The 16,641-nt window shown below is 36.8% G+C and overlaps 1 protein-coding gene across 5 annotated transcripts in view; it reads right to left on the bottom strand.

Annotated features, from left to right (window-relative positions):
- LOC132706636 (potassium channel subfamily K member 18-like) overlaps positions 1-16,641 on the bottom strand; it is a 203,826-nt gene that overhangs the window by 161,878 nt on the left and 25,307 nt on the right. For 2 of the 5 annotated variants that reach the window (XM_060678097.1, XM_060678093.1), the window contains exon 1: positions 3,309-3,631. The exons of 2 other annotated variants lie outside the window; for them this stretch is intronic. The gene's annotated coding sequence lies outside the window, so the exon portion shown is untranslated. Of the gene's footprint in view, positions 1-3,308; positions 3,681-16,641 lie in introns of those variants that run through there. One more of the 5 variants, XM_060678092.1, reaches the window with a different exon arrangement.

Here is a 16,641-nt window from a genome sequence, read left to right as displayed (position 1 = left end):
AGCGGAACAGGAATTCGTTATTTTATTATTTTATACTTTTCTGTAATAGCAGTCGGTGAAAATTTCGACAACGTCGTCGGTTAATTTTGAATTTAGCAATTCAAACGCGTCGCTCCCTAGTAATCAAATTCGGTTCGCTTTGACGACGTAACCCGATACCGCCGTTTCGTCAACATTTTTAGAACGCGCGGAAAAACAGCAAAAGAGGCGGAAATATTTATTTTCTCCCGTCGGGCATGAACGCGATCGCTGAAGGGGGGATCCGATACGAGTGCATACGCAAACAATAGAACGTCGCGGCAACAAATGCGACCGGCCCCCGCCCGTTTGCATATTTTTCTATTTTTCTTCCGAGGGCGGCAATAAAATGGCGACGAGATTTACGATTTACGCCCGCTTTAATACTAAATCGATGATGAAATAACGGACGGATAAAAATATTACAGACGATACATTAAATTCGTAACGAAAAATGGCAACACCGCGAATGTCCGCCGTATTTCATACCGTGCATGGGAATTTGTCCTACTAAGTAAATAAAACAATTTAATAGCTGAGAAATTTTCGCTGCACTATTTATTCAGAATAATTAATGTTGGTATTATCATGGTCGGCTTGGCAATGACTGACTACGTAGCTTTCAGAGAAGAATTAAAAAATATAAACTGGCTCTACAAAAACACACATGAAGGTACTAGAACATGCACTATTAATTAAGAATTAATGTTGATATTGTGATGGATTTCTTGGCAATGACTCTCGAAAAGTAATATTGGGTTCACAGAAACACTCTATTGACTTGACTTACACTTACAGAGTACAAAGAAGTGGCTTGGAATCTGAAAACTTGCGAATTATAGCAATCGAAATAATGGGTGTTTTTTTTAGATGTATAGAACTTTAAGTTGGCATTACTGTTCAAGATGGCGGCCGATTTAACAGCTGTCAAGTGATTTATTCTCAGTTTGGTTTGGCAATTCATCATGAATAGACTCACGCCTGAACAACGCTTGCAAATAGTGCAATTTTATTTCGAAAATAATGGTTCTGTACGGAATACGTATCGCGCACTGCTTCATCGTCGACAAAATCGTCCATCAGAGCAGTTAATTCGATTAATTGCTGCTGTAGAGCGTAGCATTGAGGAAGACCAGAATGAGTCCATCCGCCATCGAGCACATGAATTGGATCGTGGTTTACGTGCTTACAAAATCCAACTCGTGCAAGAATTGAAGCCAAACGATCATCAAGTAAGCCGTAGATTCGTCGAATGGGCCCAAAACGAGATTGCCGTTGTTCCCGATTTTCATAAGCGAATTTTGTTTAACGATGAAGCGCACTTCTGGTTGAATGACTACGTTAACAAAAAAAACTGCCGCAGAAAAACTGACTGTTTGGTGCGCTTTATGGGCTGGTGGAATCATTGGTCCGTACTTCTTCAAAAACGATGATGGGCAGAACGTTACAGTCAATGGTGATCGGTATAGAGCTATGATTACTAACTCTTTCATTCCTGAATTGAATAACCATGATGTCCAGGAGATGTTAGAAGTTAGTTCGAATTATTAGTCCAAGAATAAACCAGAATTAAAAAATGGATGTCCTAGGACACGTCAGATCAAAGAATTCACTAATCCTTCAGGATAGTTCATATTTTGATGGTCTGCTTGGTAATGACTGCTTGCAGAGCCTTCAGAGGCGATCTCTACAAAAATAATGTTACAAAAACATTACACTATCTTGACTCCTCAACACTTACATAATAGTTGTTCATCGCTATTGTTAAAAGAACTTTCATCGGAATATCCAACAGTCCGACGCTGTTGTATGATTTCTTTTCTACATTTTAATAATTATTGTGTAAACAAATCGGAAAGACATATAACACTAAAACTAAAAGCACAACCAAAACAGGTGAAAACATTACAATCAGGATAGAACAAGAAAAACTAGAACAAGTCGATGAATGATATGTGGGACCAGTTTTTAAACTTAACAAAGAAAACCAAACAATAGAAATCGAGGAGCCAATTAGATTGGTATGAGCAATGAGCAGCACTTAACAAATTGGATTTCGTCCTAAAAAATTAAAGTTATCCACAATACCTGAAAACTAAAATATATAATCACTGCGTACTCTGGTCAAACATGGATAAAGTAGTGAAAGTACATTAATCGATGAAAAGAGAGAGACATATTAGGTGAAAAATTGAAAGAAAAAGAAACAAGTGGATGAGAAATGAAATGATGAAGATGTAGCGAACTCAGGCAGATCAGATAATAACTTTAAAAACTGGATATTATGAGGAAAATGGGATGCGTGAATATTCTGTTTCGTTCACTTCGTAGCACTTACCACGAAAAAGCTTTTTATTTTAAAAAGAAAGCTTCGCTGTTTCTTGTAGTAAAGGGACGCATCGTTCAAAGTTCAAAGCCACAACAAACTTTGATAAAAATAAAAAATTGTACAAGTAATAATGATTTCCAATTATATTAGTCCAAGTATCTCGCGCACCCTGTATGATAGACGAAACTTGAAACTCTCTCTCTCTCTCTCTCTCGACACAATATCCGAGAATGTTTAAACCAAATTATCCCATGTTTTATAGTTTTTCAATCACGGCTAAGAATTTATGTACGAAAATGGCATTTTCAAGGCCTTTTAGAATTTTTTTAACCATAATCATAAACCATAAACATAATAGCCACGTTTCCTAGTCCAAGAATTTTTGTAAAATAGTACATGGTTTTCGAGAAAATAAGATTTTTCGAAAACCATGCAGTGCACCGGAATCAATGACCTCATCGCGCATTGACAGCCCCGGGAATAGTGATTGTTATGTGAATATTTTCTAATTCCTCGAGCAGTGAGTGTGATAGACGAAAACTGTAAATACAAAAATGGTAGCCCCAAAGTATCACTTTTTTTATAGTTTTTCATTAAAGGCTAATAATTTACCCACGAAAACGGCAATTTTCAGGGTCTTTTTAATTTTTTGCCTATAATCGACACACGCTGAAAGGTTATAACCCTGGATCTCCCACCTCACCTGGTCAAAGAATTTTTCCAATGGAGTAAATGGTTTTCGAGAAAATAATTTCTTTCTGAAACGTTTTCAAAAATTGTCAAGAATAAAAATTTAAAGTACTGGATCTTGTGGATATTTTGGTACACTTTGGTAAGTTTTTCCGTGACACAAAGGTCTGACCTCTTACTTGCTTGCTTGCACAGTATTTATAAAGTTATCTTAGACTTAAACCAAAAAGTATTTGTGTCAGCTTGTTATGAATTCTATTATGATACTTACCGCTTATGAACGATTCACTGGCAACAAATCCAAAATAGAAAATAGAAACCGGAATTGCATTTTAATCGCTCGTTCCGATGATCGCAATCAGACTCGAAGCCGCCAGCGTGCATATGCAAACGAGGACTAATAGCTCGCCACGCTAGTGGGTTTTTCCAGGGAAAAACAGCAAAATGAGCGATCCCACGTGTTCCGAACGAAAAGCCGTCGCAGTTTTGCAACGCTAGGAACACGGTTAAGTCAAACTCGAATCAAAATTCAACCGAAAACTAACCCCACGGAAATTCATTAACTCGAACCGAAACGTCGCACTTCTCAATTAATCATCACAGTTGGCAACAAAGCGCGCTCGAAAGTTTATCAAAACTGGAATCCGTCTCGCGCCTCATACTAAAACTTCTATTTATCATTTATGACAGACTTCGACGCATCTCGTCCGGACTGCCCAGTGATCGCAAATTTATTAATGTTTAGACAATGTTGCAACATTGCCAAAGTATCCTTTGCAATATGAAAATTAAAATGTGAATTGCATTGCTGACAAGTATTCTTGAAGAATACGGAAGGAGGGCCGAGATTTCGATATATGCAATTCAATGGAATTCCCGCATATAATTCAAATTCGATTATTCGACATTCTCATTCGGCAACCTCGCTGCGCATCAACGTCGCACCCGCGCGCCAGCCTCCCCAGTCGTCGTCTTGCCGTTGTAACGTGCAGAAGCTATTTCAAAAACCTCCCGAATTAAGACGCAAATTTGTTCGGTTTGTACAAGTGTGCTGATAAAATCGTTCAAAAAGAAAAGCAGTTCATTTTCATCGAAGGACTCTCCCAATTGCGTTCCCGCACGCACACTATTTTTTTCCCATTGCGTAGCTTACATTTTGCTTTTTTAAAGCAAAGTTTTTTCGCAAAACGCTTGGAACAAAATATATACAATTACCGCTTAAAATTGCTGAATAGACTATAACAAATTGTTCTTTGAAAAAAAGTATAATGATCTGAAGCAAAAAAAATTATATTAACTTTTTCGATTAAAGATAAAATATTTTTCCACGAGGCATTAAATTAAGAAAAATGCCAAATGCAAGCTTACGGAATGTTTAAAATACATTCGTACAATGTGTGATTTATCTGTATCTTATAATAATTCAACGAACATTCTTTAGGTTCCCACTGAATGCGGTGCATAAAATTAAAAAAAATTAATTAAATTATTTAATTATAGGTTAATATTTCTATTTTTTTACCGTGTATATAAATATTGATCTAAAATATTTTCAATACAGGTCCCTCAAAATCCGCGACAAATCAACTAAAAGCATATTTCGTCCGAAATTACAATGAAAGTCACTAAGACGTAAACCTATAATTGCACTGCAAAATATATATTTTTAGCGTCCAGATCGTCCGAGAAATATTCTGTGCTGTCGAACCGTATTCCGCTTTTATACATCGCAGCGCCATCTCGCAATAAATAAATAAGTACACCGTATCCCAAATAAAACGACACACTATAGGATCTGGAAACCCATAGGAAATACGAAAAAAAGTTTCGTACAAAAGTTCCTTGGACTCTTCTGAAGGTTTAAAATATTATGATTTTATTGATACAAAAGTGTCTCCTGTTTTCAATTATGCTAGATAAATAATCATTAATTTTTTCTTCAAATATGAGTTCTGAAGTTTTGTTAAATCTGTATTGTTTTGCAATAGGTTTTATTCGTATAAGAAGTCAAATTGATTGAGTAGTGCATCATTTCCTTAGTCTGTGGTTAAATTTTCGAAAATTTTCAAAATATCCATCCAAATATCCATTTCTGCTTAAACTATGCAAAATTCGAATAGGACTTGCTTAAGAAAGTAAACTTTATTTTAACCAAGAACTCCAAAAACGTCGATATATACAGGGTGTTCCATTTAAAATAACAAAGTTGATGTCGGAGGGAACACTTTTGGGACACCCTGTATCAACAAAATTACAATATTTTAAATGTTCAGGGGAGTCCAAGAAACTATATAGTGGGTCGTTTTATTTGCAACACGGTGTACATTCGTGTTCTTTTTCGGAATAGGAAGTAGTCAGGTGTTCGTTCTAGCCGTTTTCGAGTTTTGGCGCAGGTGCCGGGTACAGGTCGCCCGTCACTATTAATCGACCAGTAGAAGTGACTCATCGTAGTTAATATTGAGTGGTTGCAAGTAAAGCTTTGCTTCTGTCTGATTTTTTTTTATTTCGAGCGTATGGTCCGCATAAATTCGAGATAAAATCGCATCAAAAGACCTCAGTGGCCGGACGTGGCTTATACGATTCCCTGTCCCTAGATTTCCGGACAATGAACGTCCACTAGCGATAATTTTAATACCAAGTTGTACGTAAACATTTAAGCCGTTAAGTCTGAAAGTTGCAAACGTAGTTTCGCGAGCGTGCGAGAGAATGCGAACGCTTCGCGGCACAGTCGACGCTAATTTTCGCAGAGGCCCTTGTTAGTGTCTTTCGACAAATGAAAAGGGAACTTTTCGTCGCTATATTGCGCCGCGTCATATCTTAATGCGCTTTAATGCGGTGTATTTCTCGCTTTCGCGTCGACCAAGATAAATGTTGTTAGACGAGGGATCCTTATATATTCACGAAATTCTGGAAATGAACATTTTATTTGAGCGCATGGGGACATATTAATTTAATTAAACTAAAAGGTGCCCGCAAGATAAAATTTTTTTTTTTCATTTGTATAGGTGATTATAATCTTATTAAATTACACTAAGAAAAAGCAATTACATTAAATATATATAATAATTCTCTTCTTCTCTCTCTTCTTTATTCTAAAAGTCTAATTCTAATTATATGTAGTCCCCCTCCTAATCGCTAGGTGGCACCACAGCTTTAAAGCAGAGCCAAAAAACTGTGGAATAACTTACCATGCACGGTATATTCGCCATCTATGGTCTTAACCTCATCCTATTTTAAAGCCCGTTTATAATGAATTTGCCAAAGGGCATTTTAGTACTGTTCAGAACAGTACATTGGGCGGGAATGGGTAATTTCTACGAAGAGGTGTAACATATAATTACGATCGAACTTGACTTACCAGGTAAGTTGTTTGGTCATCGAATTATATGTTACAGTTCGTCTATGAAATCAATATACGTAGACTTTCAAAGGCAACTCAGCAAATTTGTTATAAAACGATTTTATTCGGCTATATAAGGAAATCCAATGAATTTATTAGTGATCATTCTTATTTCGTGTGTAATACAGTGTGTGTTGAATCGTGTGCGAATTATGCAAAATATGTGCGAGTCTAGTATATCTCAGGAGATGCTCCCGCCCAAATGTAGAAAACACTACTCTATTGAGACTAAGGAAGTTATAAAAAAAATGTTTATTTGACTCTCATTGATGCCAGCAAGCAAGCATCTTTAGAAGAATTAGGATTTACAGAGAACAACAAAGGCCAATTATTTACTTGGATGGAACCTGGTTGGACACTTACGATACGCCGGAAAAGGGTTGGGTTGACTCAACTGATAAGTGTAAAACAAACGCGAAAAGAATAACTATTTTGCATGCTGGCTCTAAAAAGGGTTGGATTCCAAATGGACTTTCTCTGCCTGCGAAAAATATGAAAGATTCTTCTCTGGATTACCATGAAGACACCACCGCTGATTTATTTGAAAGTTGGTTTAAAAACCAACTACTTCCAAACATTCCTCCGAATAGTCATTGTAATGGACAATGCAAGTTCTCACAGTAGACAGATGACTAAAACCCTGACACAAAAGCAACAATCCAAAACTACATGTATAATAACGACATTAATTTTCACGAAGATTATACCAAAAAGCAATTAATTGAGGTTCTACAAAGCTTGAACCTACAAAAGGAATACGTCTGTGACAATTATGCAAAAAATCTGGGGCATACAGTTTTACCACTGCATATTTAATCCCATTGAACATGTTTTTAAACTCAAACTTATAGAAACCGAAGTTTTTAACATCCCTCCACAAAGTTGGGAAAATTCTATTAAACAAAAGCAGAACAATCGTATATCCATATTGCAAATAATATAGAACAAATAATAATTAGAACAGGCGATGATAGCGATAGTGATACTGATATATTATGTGAATAATTTTAAGTAATTTAAGTAGGTAATAAAAATAATTTGTAATTTTATTTTTGATTTAAACATAAATACATACATAAGTAAATAAATATTGTTTAGTATCTTTCCTAACAAAACCCCAAATAATTAAATTCTAAGTAACGTACGGACCTGTTAGGCCATATTTCACTCTTACAGCTTGGCCGGGTCTTTCCTTAATTCGTATCAGGTAGTCACTTTGTAATATCTATGAACAGACTTAAATAACGTCATTGAAGTTTTACTGTGGAAAGCCAACACGATGAAGATTGAGACAGACTATACTCTGGATAGGCCTTCACATAATACGTATGTAGCCGTTTCTTTTTCCTGTAGAATTTACAGTGTTTTCTTCCACTGCCATTAGATGCAGATGCATTGTACGCAGGCCGGTAAACCTGCCATTTTTGAGAAGGCTCTCTGTCTATTGGCTTCTAAGGAATTCCTAAGAACCCCTTTCCCTGAAATCCTCACCATCCCTTCTTTGATGGTTGATTTTGCAATGAGCCTTGGCAGGCTAGTTCGTCAGCCTTGATGCTCTGGGTCCCACCAAACTCATCCTATTAATTTAATTCAAAATTCTTCGAACTAAAAGCAGTCTCAAATAACGAAAAAGAAAAACGATTTAAAACCAGACAGAATTTAGACTCGCCATCTTTATCCCGTCCTCTCGTAAAGTGTGCCCGCTCGGTATTTTTGTAAACTTTGCAGATTTGCATAATAACTGCAGCGTTATTATTTGGAATTTCAAATCCGCCTTAATTAAGGCGAGATTCGCGAAATTCCGGGCGTTTTATTCTCGTCCCGCCGAACCGTAAACTCGGAACATTTTTCAAATAAATTAGTTTCCGCGTTTAATGGAGACAAGATTCGCCCGCCGGATCTGGAATTGATCTGTTTTGTCTAAAACGCGACGTATATTTATCGTTTTTCTGCGCCCCGCCGATACGTCCGCGTTCTTCGATTAGCCTCGAGCTCAAAAATTACCGGCTTATCTTAATACATTTAAAAAATATCGCAACTCAGTTTAGCCAAAATAAAAAGAGAGTATTTAAAAGGAGTGAGAACCGTTTGGAGTTAATAATCACTGCGATTTGTTCATTGTAAATTGGAACGAGCCAACTGTTCCGTTTGTAAGACATCATCCAGCATTTAAATTTGGTTCATTTTGGGTTTCTCTTTGCAACCGTCAATACATAAATTCCTCTACTCCACAATGACGTTCCAGATCGTACTTCGGTAATTCGTGCATAGAAAACACTATCTATACGCACGCAAAGGCTCTTGGCCAGAGTTAACGTTCAAAACCAATATAGCTATTAGATAATATAGTGGCCCTGCTACGGTAAAAGGAGATGCGCCGCACGTGGCTCTGATATTTGCGAAGAGAAGGTGTGGATCTTTTGCGCATGCGTCACCCCCAAATAACTGAGTTGCCACATTGCCGTAATTTTTCAGAAAAAATCGATTAATTTTCATAATAACGCAAAATCAATCTCTGAAATCCGAATATAATTGGCAACGCCGAACTAGGAATTGCTATTACCAGAGAATACAACAGTCCGTGCCATTGTTGTTTACGTTTTTGGTGGTTATGATTCTCTCCGTACCTTTTTCGTGTTTTTGTGAAAAACTTGTTGGGTTTGTGGTCAAAAGTGTTGTTACCTATAACGAGAAATATTGTTCCTATTTGCCTATTTTTTTTTTCCCCGTGGCCGTATCACCATCCAGGTAACATTTGAGAGGTATGCGCCGCTCAGCTACAGCCGGAGCGGGAGTGGGTAAATTCACGATTTAAGTACCAACTTATAAAGAGTATTTTTTTTTTTTTTATAGGGCGCCAGGTGATTTCTTTACTTATATACCCCTAAAAGCACTGACATCACCAAACCTAATTCGCACTGGTGACATTAGCTACGGTTATTACAAAAAAAAAAGGAACAAAAAACACTCCATGACATTCAATTATTCGATTTAATGTCGAAATGGGGGGGGGAAGAGTTATCCGCCGCACTGGGATCGGTATACAAGATCGCAATATGTAATTACATTAAACAACTTTACACGTTTTATTTTCCTACAGCGTAAATAATCTCTCGAGAGTATAGACGAGTATAAAAAGAGGGTAACCCCTTAACGACAAAAAAAAGGAACCGTCAATAACCTCTTTTCAACTCATCGTTCAAGTAATATCTTAGATGTACAAACAAAATTATAGAATTCGCAATAAAACTTAAGTTGGGCACTACACCAGTCCTTTTTGTCGAATCGTTTTATTTCCTTTTACGTGTATGCGAAAATAAAAAAACAAATTCCACTACGTGGTACTTATCTGGAGTACGGACGTCGGTGTAGAACTCTCAGGTTAATTCCGAAGATTCCCGAAACTAAGGCGTTTGCTCTTCCCAATTTCCCGGATGTTCTAGGCGTACTATTATAATATCAACCAATACATGGCCTTTTCCGGATAAATAGCAACCTTCTGTTTCTCGTATCCGTCCGGGACCACAAAAAGCAAATTGCCAAAAAAAGAAAAACGCCTCGTATCAGCACAAAAAACAAACCCAAAACACGAGACGTTTCTCTACAAAACCCAATATCTATTCAAGATAAGCTTTGGAACTTCTTAAAACAACCAGAGTACCACAAAAGTCGCCAACGCGGGATGCAAAGTGAAAAATCCGTAAAACGCCAGAATAACTTTTCTGTTCACTAAGCAACCTAGTTATGACTCGTGCAAAATTTAAGGGCGATCACCGCGGTCACGGCTTATCGCGCTGCCTTTTTTTCTCTCGGTGCGTCGTTCCTTTTTTTCCACGCTTTCGTATTTTGCCATCAACATGAGTTTACCGGGTGTCTCAAATTTCAAACGTAACAGTGTAAGGAAAAGAATGTGCCTATATACGAGTAAGTGTTGCCTTACGTACAAGTTTATTTAAAAAATTGAAAAGTAGTTTAAGTTTACAAGAATTACAGGAAATATAAGAAAGCAATTAAGCTGCAAGTTTTACTAGAACAATCACAAGAAATACTTCTTGACAATCACAAATTCTTTTGTTTGTTGTCACGCTTAGTAAAAATAAAATTGCCTTTCGGTTGGTCAAAAATTACAGAAATTTTTACCGTCGAAAGTGGGGAATTACCAGAATCAGTTCAGCTGCAACTGCACTAGGAAGAATTTAAATAAATGTGTAGGACATGTTCGGGAAGTCTGAAGGCATTACAGGAAATTTTTTAGAATTACCAGGAATTCTAGGCAAGTATTCAAAAATTTGACAATTTGACACGGATTAAATAGAAATACTGATTTTGTAAATCTGCTTGTTGGATTCGGGGCAACTTGAGTAGGCAAAATATTATATGCACAACTTGGGAAGAAGAAATCTGGATTAGTCTCCGACTATTTACCCAACCACTGCTTGGCTCGAGAGTAAGCTATGTTGTCGACTCGTAAGTATCAATTACTACCCTTGTGTGAATAACTATTTAGTACAAGGTTTTGGACAAGTTATGAGACTGATCCATGTTCTCTATCCCATTTTTTTTGTAGACTTGAATATATGTCTGCTTCCTAATCACATTCAATCTACATTTTATTTTTTAGTTTACCAAAAGATGAAATTGTAAGAAAACAATGGATAACATTCTTTGTCAAAAATCGAGCTGCCAGGGAGGCTGATAGCTTTAGAAGAGCATCCATATTTAGAGTGCCAATTTTTTTTTTCTAACCCGACTGATAAAATTTATCAATATGTTACCAACTTTTTTTAAGTCTAAAATATTTATATTTTTCCTGCATAATTTGTGGCTGAAAATTTTCCATTTTGAACATATGAGAAATTTTTGTTGATACGCGGACGTTTTTGGGCTTTATTTCCAATAAGCCAAAATAATAATTTCTTTTCTAGAGCCGATACCAGCAGATTTTTAATTTTCAGTGGTAGTGAAAACAACATTACAAGTTATAGAGAAGCCTGGCACAGAATAACCAGCGGTCATCAATTTTTAAACAGAACTTAAAGCACAGTAACATATTGTCAACAAGTAAAGTGATTCCGATTTTAATTTTGTTTCGAATTTACAGTTAATGAAATTTTTCGCTTACATCTTCTTTTTTGCAATTTTTTAAGGTGGTGATCTTCTCAAATCAAGTAATATAAAAGTTCCTTGAAAAGAGTAACGCTGAAGCATCTTATGTCAGACGCCATTGTGCAAATAAAAAATAAATATTATTATGCTATTTGAAAATGCAGCATTTATTTTTGTTGTTCTTAATAAGACAATTTTCCTTTTTGAATGTTTCATGTGAGCTTAAACTTTTAAAAAATTCCGAACATTTCTGGAAAAGTGATTTCTGGTTATTTACATTTCAATCCAGATGGCAATAAAATATAGGTATATCATTGTGTGAATTGACACTAGTATTTAAAGCCCGGTAGACACAATGTAATTTCTACATGTACTTTTAGCATTTTTTGCAGTAGCCACCATGCAATTTTTGCTAGCAAAATGTTTTTTAAATTTTGAGACAATAAACGACACTCTCTGTTACATGTAGAGCTAATTGTTTATTGACCTGTTTTATACAAATTTTTAAATTTTTTGGTTACATTTTCCAATACCTACAGTTTTTTAACAAAATTGTCCATTGGTACTTTTCATAATAATATATTTGACAGGCGAAACTTTCTGGAATTACTAGACTTGCAAGAAAAGAATGAGTGCTCCGTCTATAGGAGGAGCTTGTTGAATATTTTTGCCATTAAGATGTTTCCAGTGCGATATCTAGTACCTGAAAGTTATATTTACACTTTTAGAGTCACATTTCGTGAATTCGACTTCATTTACTGTATTGACTTTATTTTCAAAAGAAGTCAAACCAATAAGTTTAGTAAAAACAAATTGTGCAAATATCCTGTGCAATACTTAAAAACCGTAAATACAAAAGTTTAAGTTGTTGGGCTACATCGTCATGTAAAACAAACTGACATCTAAAACAAGGATTTGAAATTATTGCTAATTTTCAATAATGGGGGACCCATTTTTCAGTTTTTTTTATATTCTTGAAAAATTGTCCCGAATTCTTCTGGTTCAAGAATTTTTTTGGTCTCCTAAACAGTTTTTGAAAAATAATGTTTGTTGTAGACCCTTGCACACGCGATTTTTTATTTTTTTAGAATATTTCCCGATCCCCCAACCCCCCCATTTTCAATTCGTCGATTGCTTCAGATTTCGGACACTCATGGTGTTTCATAGCAAGGTCCAAAAAACAGTCGAAAATCGCGATAAAAATATGGATACCGGCGTCGGATCAGAGCCATCGTAAGCGTCTTTAACTCACCATTATGCAAGCTGGAAAAACATCTGGCCAGTGCACTTCAGCCTATAGTGGAAAAGGCAGATTCCTATGTTAAAAACTCAAAACATTTCACTCAGATTTTAGGTTCTCTCAGGATGGACAAGGACGACATTATGGCAAGTTTCGATGTCAAATCCCTCTACCCGAGTATTCCAGTAGAAGAGGCACTCTTGCTTATAGAAGAAAACGAAGATCTTCCGCCATACATAATGGATCTGTCAAGACATTGCCTGAAAAACGCTTACTTTATGTACAACGGGAAAATTTACCGACAAATAGATGGAGCAGCAATGGGATCATCTCTGTGATGACTTGTGATTGCCAACCTCTTCATGATTTACTTCGAAAAGAAAGCAATAGAGAAGGCAAATCTGAAGCCAAAACTATGGACAAGATACGTTGATTACGTATTTGTTGTATGGCCTTTTGGCAAGGAGGAGCTTTTGAAATTCCTAGATCATCTGAATTCCATTCACCCAAGGATTCAATTTACAATAGAACTTGAAGAGGATAACAGTCTGCCCTTTTTAGATGTGTACATCACAAGGACCGAAGATGGACACTTGGAACACACTGTCTATAGAAAACCAACACACACTAATAGATATCTGAACGCTAAATCTCATCACCACATATCACAGATACAGGCAGTGGCAAATGCATTAATTGCTCGGTCCTTCAGGCTCACAAACGAGAGGAACAGAGATAAAGAACTGAACAAAATTAGTACCTGTCTTCAACAAAACGGATACCAAAGGCGCACCATCAGCAAGGCAATCAGTAAACAACAGCCGCAGCAGAGAGTGCAGGACGAGACCCAACGAAGATCGATCGCTGTCTTGCCATATATCAAGGCGGTTACTGACAATACTAAGAAACCCCAAACCAAAAAATTACTCTGGAAAACCAAGGAGTATACAGTGTAGCATGCGGATCGTGCAGCCTGACGTATGTGGGACAGACCAACAGAAGGATTTCAGCCAGGCTCGAGGAACATCGTTTAGTCATAAGAAACAAACAAACAACATCTGCTTTGTTTCAGCACCAATATCAGACAGGCCATAAAATTGATTTCGGCACTTGCAAACAAATAGCTAATATTCCTGATTTTAGGACTAGGATTATACGAGAGGCCATCGAAATAGAAAAGTCCGGACTCAATACGAGAGACGACGCTCTGCATTTATCCAACACGTGGAGAACGATAATCAAACAGCAGAGCGATGCGCAGCAGTCAACGGGGACATCGCAACTACGATCGGGCGAAATTAACAACGCGACAATTCCGGGGGCGGAGCCACCTCCCCCCACGCACAAGCAGCACCGTTACCATCTCCGGCGCAGAGTATAAATACCGCACGCACCACCGATAACCTCCCAGTGTTCGAAGTGTTTTCGGAGCGCGAGCATTGAAGATACCAAGTGAGATTTTGGCGAAACGTCTGCAGGATTCCAGTCGGATGCAGGATTTGCAGGATTCCAGTCGGAGTGCAACGAGCGAACGGATGATATCCCGGAATATAGTGTCATCATATATATATATATATATATATATATATATATATATATATATATATATATATATATATATATATATATATATATATATATATATATATATATATATATATATTTCAGCTGCACGGCTCTAGGCATAATTAACATTTTTAGTGGCCGTCACTTTTTCGCAGATTGCAAAATGCAACGTATTATGGATATCGAACGAACGAAGCGTTTACCGGGAAAAACGCGACACCGTTTATTAATTAGGTCGGGTTTAAAAAGTGATCGGAATGGCGTTATTGAAATGGGCTCTGCGATCGGGAGAACAATATGTCCAAACAATGTGCCGTGTAACAAATTCCTATCACCTTTTACGTTTTATGTCAATACGGCTCTTTGTCGAGAGCCCTATTGAAATTCCTCTCTATCAATATACACGGTCGCTTCGGGACGCATCAGCGCCCCCAAAATCCCGAAGCTGTAACGCAGCATGCAAATCTAATCTTAATTTGCAAGCTAGGAAGGAAATACGTTCCCCCACTTCCGGGGAGGTGCGCAATAATATCAATATTTACAGCAAGGGATCGCTGGCGTTATTTACTAAAGGCCGAGCGACGAAGAAGCGGTCGAAACATCGCATAGCCGAATTTGGACGATATCGAATATGAAAAAAGGTATATAATAACTTTCAAAGTATTTGTTTGAAAAAAGTTTTCATTTTTTAAATTTTATTTCACTCGGTAGTATAATTTGCAGCGGACTGTTAAGACCTTATTCTTTAATACTAACAAAAAAAAATGCAAATATAAAAAATGTCTTCCATTTGTTACCTAAATGACAAAAAAATCAAAATTACTACACAGTCAGAGGAAAAATTGATACACAAATATTGACAAACACAAAGTGCGGATTATTTTTGCCGAAATTCAGTTTTATTTTAATATGTCAAGATCGAAGTAGTAGGGGGGGGTTAGTTTGCATTATCAGGCTGGCATTTCTGATGTTTTAACGGAATTTTCCCAAAAATTCGACTGCCTGCGTCGACCACAAGTTCGTAATTTAAAAAACCGGGTTATCGATGGCACAATTAAATTTTAAAGCCAACATTTACGACGGCGGGCTGCGATTTACTACCTGGAGATAAAAAGCGAACTAGACTCCGTTGGAAATTTACGTTCGCCAGTTCTGCAACGGATAAGAATCGGAACGTTTGAAATTAAGTAATAATTTCAGGGTGTCCAACGTTTACGAAAAAGAGCACCGAATAGCTACAATTAGAATTTTTTCAACACGCACGTCCCCCAGACCCAGAGATGGCACTTACGAAAGCTGAAATTTTTCTGGAACAACCACTTCCCATCCAAAGTTTGTAACGCACCAATTCCATTTTTATTCGTATGGGCCTCTATATGTATTTATTGCGTTAAAAATTTAATGAAACCATTGGTGGCATTGTTTTGAATAAATTCCTGTGATGTGACAACGAATTGAAAAAGTGAAGTGCACAACGTTTATACATCATATTGGCTTTATTTTGCGCCGAAACCTTTTAGGGCAAATAGCACTTTGAGAAAAGAAGTAATACAGTCTATTAACTTTATAGCTTAACAATATAACTTATTTGTTTGTAATTTACGTTGTTTTTTAAAGCTACTGCTTCAACGGTATACCGATGCAAAAATCCATTGTATCCATATAGAATATATTCGATGCATGATAATGTAGTTGTTTTTTTTTAAGAATATTCGAATAAATTGTTTTTCCATTATAGACTTTGCTATTATTTAAAATTATTATTGATGGATATTACAGCTGGTAAAGTTTGTTCATAGATATAAGAAAGTGAAACTGATAATTAATAGGATTAGTTTGGTGGGACCCAGGGCGTCAAGGCTGACGAACTAGCCTGCGAAGGCTCATTGCAAAATCAACCATCAAAAAAGGGATGGTGAGGATTTCAGGGAAAGGGGGACTTAAGAATTCCTTAGAAGCCCATAGATAAAATTTACAACAGATCTGCTAAACTGCAAAAAGAAAGCATTATCAAAAATGGCAGGTTTACCGGCCTGCGTACGATGCATCTGCATCTAATGGCAGTGGAAGAAGACACTGTAAATTCTACAAGAAAAAGAAACGGCTACATACGTATTATGTGAAGGCCTATCCAGAGTATAGTCTGTCTCAATCTTCATCGTGTTGGCTTTCCACAATAAAACTTCAATGATGTTATTAAAGTCTGTTTATAGATATTAGAAAGTGACTACCTGATACGAATTAAGGAAAGACCCGGCCAAGCTGTAAGAGTGAAAAGTGGCCTAACAGGTC

Source organism: Cylas formicarius, unplaced genomic scaffold, assembly GCF_029955315.1.
Source record: "Cylas formicarius isolate icCylForm1 unplaced genomic scaffold, icCylForm1.1 PGA_scaffold_8__14_contigs__length_24414737, whole genome shotgun sequence".
NCBI lineage: Eukaryota > Metazoa > Arthropoda > Insecta > Coleoptera > Brentidae > Cylas > Cylas formicarius.
This window is presented reverse-complemented; position numbering and strand designations above follow the sequence as displayed.